Raw genomic sequence first — 12,878 nt, 5'->3', positions numbered from 1 at the left:
TCTTCCCTTAATGTTTTGTAAAATTCACCTGTGAAGACATCCATTCCAGGGCTTTTGTGTGCCAGGAGTTTTTTGATGACAGCTTCAATTTCACTAGTTGTTATTGGTCTTTTCAGGCTTTCTGCTTCTTCTTGATTCAGTTTTGGAAGATTATATGTTTCCAGAAAATGTCCATTTCATCCAGGTTGTCAAATCTCTTGTCATATAGTTGTTTGTAGTAATTTCTTACAATTCTTTGTATTTCTGTGGTATCAGTTGTAATTTCTCCTCTTTTGTTTCTGATTTTGTTTATTTGGGTCCTCTCTCTTTTTTCTTGATGAGCCTGCCTAAAAGCTTGTCGATTTTGTTTATCTTTTCCAAGAACCAGCTCCTGGTTTTATTGATCTTTTGAATTGTTTGATTAGTCTCTACATCATTTAAATTTTTCTCTGATCTTGATGCTTTCCTTCCTTCTACTTGCTCTGGGCTTTGTTGTTGTTCCTCTAGTTCTTGTAGCTGTCACAGTTTATAATTTTTATTTGAGATTCTTCTATTCCTTTTAGGTAGGCATGTGTTACTATCAACTTCGTTCTCAGAATTGCCTTCGCTGTTCCCATAGGCATTGAGCTGTTGTGTATTCATTATCATTTGTTTACAGAAACTTTAAAATTTCTTCCTTGATGTCATTGTTGACCCAGTCATTATTTAACAGCATGTTATTCATTCTTCATGATTTTGAATGTTTTTGAATTTATTTATTTATTTATTTTTTAATTTTTAAAAATTTTTATTTTTATTGTTTTTCTGTTACAATTGTCCCACTTTTCCCCTCATTGCTATCCCCAATCCAGCCCACTCCTTCTCCCATGGTCCATCCTGACCCTGTTGTCCATGTTCATGGGTTATTTATATTAGTTCCTTTGCTAAACCCTTCCCCTACTTAGCCCCCCCCACCCACCGATAACTGTTACTCTGTTTCTTGTTCAATTTTGTTTCATTTATTTGTGTTGTTCATTAGTTTCCTGTATTGGGTGATAGCATATGGTATTTTTCTTCCATTGCTTGGCTTGGTTTCCAGTTTCAAGCCATTGTGATCTGAGAAGATGCTTGATATAATTTCAATTTTCTTGAATTTGTTGAGGCTTGTTTTGTATCCTACCATGCAGTCTATCTTTCAAAATGTTGCATGTGCACTTGAAAGAAGTATCTTTTGCTTCTTTGGGGTGAAGGTTCTATATATATATCAATTAAGTCCATTTGATCTAGAATGTTGTTCAATGCCTCAATATCCTTGGTGTTTCTTTTCTTCGAAGATCTGTCCATTGTTGACAATGGGGTGTTAAAGTCCCATACTATGAGTGTGTTGCTGTCAATATTCTTCTTGTAGTCTTCCAAGATTTTCCTTATATATTTGGGTGATCCTATATTGGTTGCATATATGTTTACCTGTGTTATTTCTTCTTGATTGATTATCCCCTTAAGTATTATAAAATGTCCTTCTCTGTCTCTTTTCATGGCCTTTGTTGTGAAATCTATTTTGTCTGATATAAGTATTGCGACCCCAGCTTTTTTTTTCATGTTTATTTGTTTGAAATACTTTTTTCCATCCCTTCATTTTCAGTCTGTGTAGATATTTTGTTCTGGGGTGGACCTTTTGTAGGCAACATATATTCATGTTTTCATATCAATTCAGAGACCCTATGTCTTTTTATTGGAGCATTTAAACCATTTACATTTAAGGTTATTATTGATAGGTACTTATTCATTGTCATTTTTTCCCCTTTGTACCTGTGTTCCTCTCCTTCTCCTCCTCTTCTTCTTTTTCTTAAAGTATTCCCTTTAGCATCTCTTGTAATACTGGTTTGGTGGACATGTATTCTTTTAGTTTCCCTTTGTCTGGGAAACTCCTTATTTCACCTTCCATTTTGAAAGAGAGCCTTGCTGCGTAGAGTAGTCTTGGTTGTAAGGCCTTTGTTTTTCATTGTTTGAAATATTTTTTGCCATTCCCTTCTGGCATGTAGTGTTTGTGTTGAGAAATCAGCTGATAGCCTTATTGGAGCTCCCTTGTATGTTATTAGTTGTTTTTCTCTTCCTAAAAAATATGGAACACTTCACAAATTTGCATGTTATCCTTGCACAGGGGCCATGCTAATGTTCTCTGTATCATTCCAATTTTAACATATGTGCTGCTGAAACAAACACTCCTCTGTCATATATATAGTACTTCCACCTCATTGTTGGGGTACATTCTTAGACACCCAGTGGATGACTGATACCTTAGATACTACTGAGTCTTATATATTCTATGTTTTTCTTATACATATGTACCTAGGTTAAAGTTCAATTTACAAACAGGCACAGTAAGAAATTAACAACTGTAATGATATATAACAATATACTGTAATAATTAAAAGTTTTGTGAATGTGATCTTCCTCTCTCTCAAAATATCTGATAACTGATCTGATAACTGAGATAGCTGCTAAGTGCAATAGTATGTACACTGTGGTAATGATGAACAACAATATGATTCACAACCCAGGTGGGAGAGAGTGGGAATGTGAGAGAGTTTGTCATGCTACCAGAATGGTGCACAATTTAGAACTTATAAATTATTTATTTCTGGGATTTTTTACTTAATATTTTTGGACTGCAGTTGACCACAGGTAAATGAAACTGCCAAAAATAAAACTGGATAGGAGGGAGTACTGTATTATAGTTATTGGTATGACATTCCATGTTGGGGTTGGGGTGACACTGTTGTCTTAATCACTTGTATGTGCAACAAACAGCACTTGATATTAATGCCTCCCATATAGCAGACACTCAATATAATAAATTGAATTCATATTATTTAAAATTAATAAACTCATACACATATCCTTAGAAATAATTTACAGTTAACTCTTGAACACAGGTTTCGGGTGCTGACCCATCGCTCAGTCAAAAATCTACATAGAATTTCTTTTTAATTACTAAATTCATTGGAGTGACAGTGGTTGAAAATCCACATACATATTTTTAAAATTTTTTTATTTATTTATATTTAGAAGAGAGAAAGGAGGAGAAAGAGGGAGAGAGAAACATCGATATAAGAGAGAAATGTTGATCAGTTGCCTCTCACATGCCTCCTCCAGGGACCAAACCTGCAACCCAGGTATGTGCCCTCGCTGGGAATCGAACTGGTGACGTTTCGCTTGCAGGACAATGCCCAACAGAGTCACACTGGTCAAGGCCACATACAGCTTTTGATTCCCTCATGACTTAACTTCTAACAGCCTATTTCTGACCAGGAACTGTACTCATAATGTAAACATATACTTTGTATGTTATATTATATACGGTACTCTTACAAAAAGGAGGTTTGAGAAAATAAAATATTATTAAGAAAATCATAAGAAAAATACATTAATAACAATTACTGAGTAAAATCTGTATATAAATGGACCTGCGCAGTTCAAACTCATGTTGTTCAGGGTCAACTGCACATGTGATGTCAATTTCTGTAGAATACTACTCTCCTTCATCATCTTTGATACATGAGCACACTTTACTACACAAAAATTTGTGACAATCACTATTTTAGATTTACCTACATCAGAGATCCCTATCATTAAAAGAAATCACTAAGAATTTGATATTGACTAAGTCAATAGGACTACTTTGGAAGCTGAAAACTTGTTCTCTCATCCAGGAAATGTATGCAAAATTGAGTATTCTTTTTCTTCTAATCCAACACAATATGTCCATTACAATACAAATGTCATCAATTGGAAACTCAAATGTTTTGCCCCTGCAATTCTAAGCACATTACCCGTAACCACATGGACACTGAGCTACAATATGTATACACCATCAGACACAGAGGCAAACACACACAGGAGACTTCTGGACAAGATGGAGGCCTAGACTGACACGCTCTGTCTCCCTCCACAACTAAGAAGGAATACAACTACCGCAAAACCAGAAATAACCAGAACTTTCAGAAAATAAATGGAAGTCCAATGTATGAAGTTATAAAGAAGTGGTGCTCGACTGGACAGGTAGGAAGGGTGAAGCCAGGGTGGAGAGGTCAAGTTGTGCTGGTGGCGGGAACAGCGGTGATGGTGGCAGGATGGCGGTAAGCACAGACACCTGTATTTAAGGGGAAGTGAGAAGTGCCTGGAGAGCACCCCCGGCTGCAGACCAGACCCACCAGCTTGCAATTCCAACACCGTGGGGGGAGACCACCATTGCCTTGGACTCTGAGGCCCAGAGGGGGCGGGGACAGAGGAGGAGGCTCCCAGTCTCTCAGTGGAGAGTGAACGGTAGGAATCTATCTTGGACCCCTGCCCCCAGGTGACAAGGGTCACCTGGTTGTGATGAGTGCACAGGGCTCCGCCCCCTATAGCATAGGAGGTATGAGAGCCCTGCCAAGGAAGCAAAGGTAAACACAAAACTGTCAGGATGGCACAGATCATGATAGAGATCCTGGTGACACGGCGGACCACACATCAAACATCTAATCTAAGAGCTCAGCAGACAGAAAATCTTTCTGAGGCACAGTTCAGACCTTTGGCTATAAAATGCTTACAGACCTAACAGAAGATCTTAAACAAGATGGGGAAGGAATGAAGGCTGGTCCTGCTGAAATGAACAAAAACACATACGAAACTAGTGGTGAGGGCAAGAAAACCAGGGATCAAATCAACAAATTGGAAAATGGGGAAGAAAAAAACAGTCAACCAGTGGAGAAAGAGGAAACAAAAAGTGAGGAAAATGAGGAGAGGCTCAGAAACCTATGGGACAGCCATAAGTGGGCCAATATCTGAATTATGGGGTTGCCAGAGGTGAAGAACATGATCTAGAAATTGAAACATTATGTGAAAAATAAAATAAAGCAGAACTTCCCTAACTTGGGGAAGGAAATAGACTTACAGGTCCAGGAAGCACAGAGAGTTCCAAAAACACTGGACCCTGGGAGAACCACACCAAGACACATTATAATCAAAATGTCAAAAATTAAGGATAAAGAGAGAATCTTAAAAGCAGCAAGAGAGAAGAAGAGAATTACATACAAAGGGGTCCCAATAAGACTCTCAGCTGATTTCTCAAAAGAAACTCTGCAGGCAAGAAGGGATTGGCAAGAAATATTCAAAGTAATGAAATGCAAAAACCTACAACCATGAGTACTCTATCCAGCGAAGCTGTCATTCAGAATAGAAGGGCAGAGAAAATGCTTCCAGGACAAAGTAAAACTGAAGGAGTTCATCTGATCCAAACCACTGTTATATGAAATGTTAAAGGGACTTGTTTAGAAGAAGGAGGATCAAAACTATGAAGATTAAAATGAAAACTGTATCACAACATCCAACAACAGAAGCTAGGGAACCGAAACAAAGGCAAACTAAGTAGGCAACGAGAATGGGACAAGAATTATAGGTATGGGGAACTTTGGGGGGGGAGGTCAGCAGGAAGGAGGAAGAGGGGAAGGGAGGGAGGTGGTACAGGAATTAAGAAGCACAGTAGCAGGGAATGGAGTAGACAGGAAGATGTTGAGAAGAACTATATGCACAACCAATGGGCATGGACTAAGGAGAGGGGACAACTGGAGTGAGGGGCATCACTGGGTAGAGAGGAACAAAGGGAAAAGAAATTGGGACAACTGTAGCAGCATAATCAATAAAGCATATTTAAAAAATGATAGAAGTGGAAATTCCTGTGTTCACCAGTGCATTTGTACAACAGCAGGTTTTAGCTACTTCACAAGAATCTAAGAGAGCTGATCAGAGTGGTTTATGCTCTGCAATCTTTCAGGACACACACACACGCACACGCACCCCCACACACACTACTTCTTGTGAATCCTTCAGGAGCTGCTATTTCTATTTCCTGTCAACCATCCTGAGCTACCAGTGGTCCCTTTTGTAAGGGATCTCCCACTTACTATAACAGCTTTTGCCTCTTTATGAAAACTACTCTCCTCATATCTCATTTCCCAACAATGAGGCATGAGTTCAGCCACTCTGATCTTTTTCAAAACTTCCCCCAAAAACTTGAAAAAATTTCCTTTCCAAATCATTTTCCTGTAGCTCTTTTCTTTGTTCATCCTTCTTTGTGCTCCTCCCATAAATGCAGATTTGTTCTAGAACCAGAACTTGGCTCATTTCCCTTTGCAGAGGGTGTATTCTCCCTGGTAGATGTCTTCTGCCTTCACAGTCAACAATCCAAAGCACAGTGAGAGTTCCCCATGTCATATCCCCAGTGCTCTACTAAAAAACATAACGAAACAGAAAACAACATTTTTGAGGCTCCTAGAAACAAGGACTCCTGAAAGTCTTAGTAGGCTAAATTCCTGCCAGCCATAAGAGAAGTTCTTGATTATCAGGAGTCTTGGAGCCACTGCAGGTAATTGCATGGCTCTTCAATGGCAGACAGGCCCCTCCAAAGTCAAACTTGACATCACACTGCACTGCAGGCAAAAGGCATCCAGACTAAGGAAAACGACATCATCAGTTCTGTCTGAGAGACAGAGTCCACTGCTGGAGTCGCCAAGGTGAAAGCTGACAAGTCAGGTGTGGTCAAAGAGTGATAAATACTACAGGGTACTGTTGTCCTGTGACGAGCAGCTTTTAAAAAATCAGACCTTTCAGTCTAGTGAAGCAAAAACTGGGGCACAGGGCAAGGGGAAGGGCAATTGAAAATGGCAGCTGACTTCTGATTTGTGAGATGGACACAGCATGCAGAAACTATGGAGAGGCATGGTCCCCTAGAGGTAAAGAGGGTTTCCTAACACACTGATAGACATGATATGAGCTAGATAGCTAGTGAGGGAGCCATTTGTGGAGGTAGAATTTGCAGTTGGCAAAGTAGGAATGTGGATAGCCTAGGCATCCCATTTGTGACTGGCATCCTATTGACTGTCGCCAGCTCTCAGCAAGTTCATTCAAGTCTACATAAAGGGTCTCAGCCATTGGAACCTTGTCACCTCTCCCAGTGGCTCCGCTTATGGAAATGGGGTGCTTTTTTTCTTTCTCTTTGGCTATCTTTGGGTATCAGGGCTGCATCTTCTGTGCCCTCTTTGGTGGTTTGAGTCACATTTGGAATGATTACACTCTCTGAAGTCAGGTTAGAATTCCAGGCTTCTTTGTTTGGAAGGTGCCTCTTGGGCTGGAAGTTCTGCCTGGTTTTGGTTTTAAAGCTTCTCTGCTCTCCTTACCTGATCCTGTTCTTCCCTTGAGAACTTCTCAGTCAATTGAAAACCCCCCTTCTCAAACCCCTGTTGACTATGCTCTACCAGTATGGAGCTAACTGTCTACTTCCTTTCTTGTGACTCTGACTTTATTAATGATAATTTAGAACTTCAATGGCTCCTTTGAGAAACCTTAGATCTCCCAAGCTGGCTCCTATATATTTTGACGACACCTCCTCCACTTCCATATTCCTGTGACTTGTTAATGACCTAGATTACCCTGCACACTCAGAGAGCACAACATCTCACTTATGTTGTCCTCTCCTGTCCATCTCAGTCTCCTAATTCTCCTCGCCTCTTGCTGCAAGTCAAGTTGCATCTCTAACACAGGTGTTTGGGTCTGTAGCCACCTTTCATTATAACTTGGGTTAAAGGGATGTTACATCTGAGGCTGCTGTTCTGCAGTTTCATCCCCACATGTCCAAGCCCAGGTTAAGCCTGTGCTGAAGAGTTGTTGAATATTTTCAGCATCACCCCTACTATATCCATCATGGTTAAGTAACTAAAAATTAAAAGTCTCATCAAAAAATCTATTGTAAAATCTCCATGTGCTGTTTCTGTACATCCTTGGCCTTGACTTCTTACCCTGTACCCCATCTATGACTCCTTCTTCTTCCACCTTACACCCCATTTCAACTCTCAGGCTGCCAAAATTCTCAAAATCCCTCTTACTTTTCTTAAGCAATATAAATGAGTTCTCTGAACTTTTCTCCACTAGAAGGACCATCAGAGTGTTGTGGGAACAACAGAACTCTGTACCTACTTCTTTTCTTGTAGGTGCAGAAATGCAAGAAAGGTTTCCTTTTCTATAGTTATCTTTCCCTTCCTGCTATTTCATATTTCTAGCCCTTAAAAACCTTCCACCTTTTCTGAGGGGCACATGAGGAAAGCTAAAATACACTTAGTTTGCAACAAGAGTGAGCTTCCCGTGGACTAAAATCATTGAAAGAAAATGAATTCCTATCTTGAAACTCTTAAGTTCATTCCTTGTCAAATATGTCAGGACAGTTATTTTGCAAGAGCAAAAGTGGCTGCCCATATAGTTCTTTTCCTTTAAAAAAAATATTATACAGAATGTTTCTGAACTGTCTGAGAAATAATTTACTTTTCCCAAAATCTGAATGACTTCCTGAAACAACTTACCTAGAGCATCTTCATTTACATATTCCTCTTACTGACAGGACTAATATATTAAAAGCTGTCCAAGATATTTCAAATCAATTTAATCCTTGTTCCTAAGATTTGTGATTTAAATAATTTATCTTTTAAAAAATATTTTCAATAATAAACATTAAAAAAAGACAAGTACTTAATTTTTTAAAATCCTCATTGAGGATATGTTTATTGATTTTAAAGAGACTGGAAGAGAGAGGGGGGGAGGAAGGTGGGGAGAAGAGAGAGAGAGACAGAGAAACGTTGATTTGTTGCCTTCCATATGCGCCCTGACCAGGGATGGAATCTGCAACGTAGGTATGTGCCTGACCAGGAATTGTACCCACAACCTTTAAGTGTATGAGATGACACACTAACTAACTAAACTACCTGGTTAGGGTGACAAGTACTTAATTTTTCAATCATATATACATTTATTTCTAAGGAGCAACTTTTAAAATATGCATGCATTTCTGCACACTTGATTTTTATTTAATGGAAAACATCCTGAACCTGTTAACCAGCTGAGAAGACACATGGCATGCTGACCTACAGCTTGGGCCTCGTCAGAGAGGTTGGGAAATTAAACTTTGATTTATCTAGGCTCAGAGTGAATTCGGGAGTGTTCATACAGATTATTTATTTGCACTAGGTGAGGAGGCAGATAAAAAGCCAAATCCTGAGAACAGCTAAAAATGGGGTGGGAATGGAGGGAGGGGTGAATATAAAAAACAAAATTTCTAAATTCCTACTGAAACAAAAAAAGAAAGCTTCCAGCACCCGGTAGAATCCTCTCATGGGGATATATTATGGTGACTGTGTTATCCACAACTGCTCTGAGAGATCTGATGGGAGTACCTGGCTTTGCAGAGAATCATCAGAACAATCCTTTGCCACTAAAAAAACTTTATATCCTCTAAATTGCTCTATTGATTTTTTTTACCTTTTTGTGGCATCCATGCACCTTTAAAAAAAATTAACAAGATATTCAGTATTTTCCCTTGTTAAATATTCATTAAAAACTGTTTGAAAATCTGCTTAGTGTACATCAATGGTTCTCAATCAGAGGCAATGTCGCCCCCCAGGGGCTATTTGGCAATGTCTGGAGACATTTTTGGTTGTCATGACAAGGGTGGGGAAGGTAGGGGTTCCACTGATATCTCGCGGCCAGAGGCCAGGGATAGTGTTAAACATCTTACAAAGCACAAGACAACATCCACAAAAAAGGAATTACTAGGATCCAAATGTCAACAGTGTCAAGATTAAGAAATCCTGATCTACATTATATGGACATAGAAAAGTTTACTGACACATTTCCCTACTATTGAACATTGAGTTAGTTTCTTATACATAATGCCAAGATAAAAGTTTTCATAATTAAATTGTCACATAGGCTTTTTGTTTTTTCCTTAGGATAAAATTTTAGAAATCAAATTACTAAAACAAAAAATATGCATTTTAAAAAGACTTTTGACACAAATTGCCAAACTGCTTTCCTTAAAGCATATAACAATTTGCATTTCTTCCAGTGGGGTATATAATAGGGCTCTTTTCACCACCTACTCAAAAATACTATGAATTAATTTATGTAACTTTTCTTTTTCTTTCTTTCTTTTTTTTTTTTTTTTTTTTTTTTTGTGGCAGGAGGGCAAACTTTTTTGAGCACCCAGCCTTAGTTCTCTTTCTCATGAGTGCAGCTAAAAGAGGCTGTAACCTTTTTTTTTGATAAACATAAAATATAGGTAATCAACTCTATCAGCTAAGTTAATAACAGTAAATAATTTGAATATCAGGATTGTCACTGGATCTGCTATCAGTTTGTTCATGCACAAAACATCTGCCCTGGAAAGACTGCTTCCTGAAGGCCCTGTTTCTAACAATGTCTACCTGAACCACAAGAGAAAAGCACAGCAAAACTCATTCATCAATATAATCTAATACTTACTGTCTTCAGGGGGTGGTCTGTTAGGATATAACTTACATTTTTAATTTGGAGGCCAAAGATATGATGGTGTGATAGTTACTTTTTCTTTGTTCACCCTATTCTTAATAAAGACATGTTCATAGAATGAAAGTTACCACGTTTCCTTTAGAATTGTTTTGATCTTCAATATGACTTTCTCAAAAACGCCAGCACATATTCCTTGCACAGTGAGGTTCAGGGCCTGAGGAATTTATATCTATGTTCAAATTGTATTTGGGGGATGGTCCTTCTCTGCAAACAACTGCCTGTTTTGGTTTGGGAAATAGTGTTGCTTGGCTGAAAAAAAAAACAAAACTGCTGGAAAAAAATTATGTGGCTAAGATAGAAAAGCTCCACCTCAAATGGAAACCAGATGGAAACATACGAACATATTAAGCGTAAACGCTTATACAATCAAATTATACTTTTCAAATGAAAGAGAATTATTTGATCTGAATGGAAGCTGGTTACTTACCCACGAGGATAAATAAGACAAAGAGGCTGTAGGATTCTACTTCCCAGGTCAGTTTCCTTCAAGAATATGAAAGTCAGAATTTCTACTAATGGAATTTTAAAGTTTTTCAATAAATATTAAAGGCCTATATCTTTCAAAAGTTTTAGAATGCCTGGATCCTCCCTATCTAGTACGATAAATCCTACAACTGTTTTCAGTTGGGAAGCAATTTAAGAATGATATTATTTTAAATTTGGATTTTAGCACATGTGTATTCAAGTATCAATACTTCAGCCCCTTATTATACACCTTAGTGAATTTTTAAAAATTTTTTTAAATAGGAATTAAAAATTACCCATATCAAAGAGTTGGAATAAAGATTACATAAGATGACATAGGGAAGGCATACAGTATGCCTGGTATTTATCCTACAAAATATTCATGACTACTTAAAATAATTGATTTATCACTGGAAACTGGAAAAGATTGCAAGAAAAAGAGCTCTACAGCCAGGAAAGTTTCAATCCCATGCTGAGCTGTATGCTCTGAACCTTGCCAAACTACCTTAATTGTAACACCAGGTAGAGCACTGTTAGAGTAGAAAATTTCAATTTATCCCATAGCCAAAAAGAAAAAATTCTCTCTCCAAATTTATAGGTCCATTTGTCTACTGATACCCTTTCAAAATGGTATGACAGCTTTCTTCTAAAATCTGCAGGAGTTCTAAAAACTATATTTCATGAATTTCAGTTTTTTAGTACATCTCTCCTACCTTCTCTTTTCTGACATATCCTGTTGCCTGTACTTAAGAAAACAGTTTTTCAAAGAATATATGCTTTGGGGTACTAAGTGATCTCAAATCAGCCTGTGATCCCAAAGTCAGGAAATATCATTGACTAAAATGCAAATCATTCTCTAAATGTTTCATATTATTGATTCTTCAAAACCTGCATCAAAATACTACCAACAAAAATCTGAGCCCTGGCTGGGTAGCTCAGCTGGTTGGAGAGTCATCCAGATATGTCAACGTTGTGAGTTCAATCCCCAGTCAGGGCACATACAAGAAACAACCAATGAATGCATAAATAAGTGGAACAACAAATCTCTTTCTTTCTTCTCTCTCTCTCTCTCTCTAAAATCAATTTAAAAAACCAGAGAACTTTAATTTGTGAGCTCAAAGTGCAAACTGAAGTGAAACAAAAGAGGACTAACCCCTTTTTATTTTCATTTACATTTTGATGTAATGGCATAGGTTGAAATGAACTGGAGGCATGCCCAAACGCCAAAATAAACAGCCAATATTCCTCTCTATTTGTGCAGCATAGCATCACAAACAAGAAAAACAACTTCTGTCAAAAAGAACATTTAAAAAAAATTTTTAAATGGACATTGATTAAACTACTCTATTTAATAAATCAATCAATTTAGCTACTTAGGGCTACAATCTCCAGCTAACTCATTCTAGTGGGCCTGTCAAGATTTAGTGCCTAATAATAATAATAATAATAATAATAATAATAATAATAATATAGCTAAAATTTATTGAGCTCTTAGAATGTATTAAACACTGCTCTAAATTCTTTATTATACATTATCATTTAATGCCTACATTTACCCTGTGAGGGAAGTGTTATCATTATTACCCCATTATGGAGCCAAAGAAGTACAGAAAATTTAAGCTTTGCTCTTAAAATGTTTCAGGACAAAAAAATGATTCTTGCTTGAAATTTAAAATGGATCTTAATGGAATAATTTTTCAAGAGAAAAAATAGATTCAACATTCTTATCATATAAAAATAAGTTAGCGACTATATACAAATAAGTTTTATAAGTCACCCATATCTTAAAGAAGAATGACACCTCTTTTGAGAATAATCCAAGTTCCTACTTTTTTAAAATGAAATGTAAGTTCTGAGTCCTATGCATCTCTCAACCAAAGCACGTGGATCTATATTTATTCAACAAAACATAATTCATAAAACATTTCTAATTTTTCATTTGTCCCTGTTATTCTTATTTTAATCACATTGTTTAATGTCTTTATAACAATCTAAATTTGGAAGTAGGCAAGCAGTTTGGGCATGCAAATAAATCAATGGAT

At 37.4% G+C, this 12,878-nt stretch overlaps 1 protein-coding gene and 1 non-coding gene across 7 annotated transcripts in view; both read right to left on the bottom strand.

The window, feature by feature from the left end:
- Positions 1–12,878, bottom strand: part of PTPRM (protein tyrosine phosphatase receptor type M) — an 883,942-nt gene that overhangs the window by 531,827 nt on the left and 339,237 nt on the right. The gene's annotated exons all lie outside the window — the stretch shown is intronic.
- Positions 2,075–2,181, bottom strand: LOC150002875 (U6 spliceosomal RNA). The gene has a single exon (XR_016512930.1). It is a non-coding gene; the product is annotated as a U6 spliceosomal RNA (small nuclear RNA).

Source organism: Furipterus horrens, unplaced genomic scaffold (genome assembly GCF_987537825.1).
Source record: "Furipterus horrens unplaced genomic scaffold, mFurHor1.1.pri manual_scaffold_8, whole genome shotgun sequence".
NCBI lineage: Eukaryota > Metazoa > Chordata > Mammalia > Chiroptera > Furipteridae > Furipterus > Furipterus horrens.
This window is presented reverse-complemented; position numbering and strand designations above follow the sequence as displayed.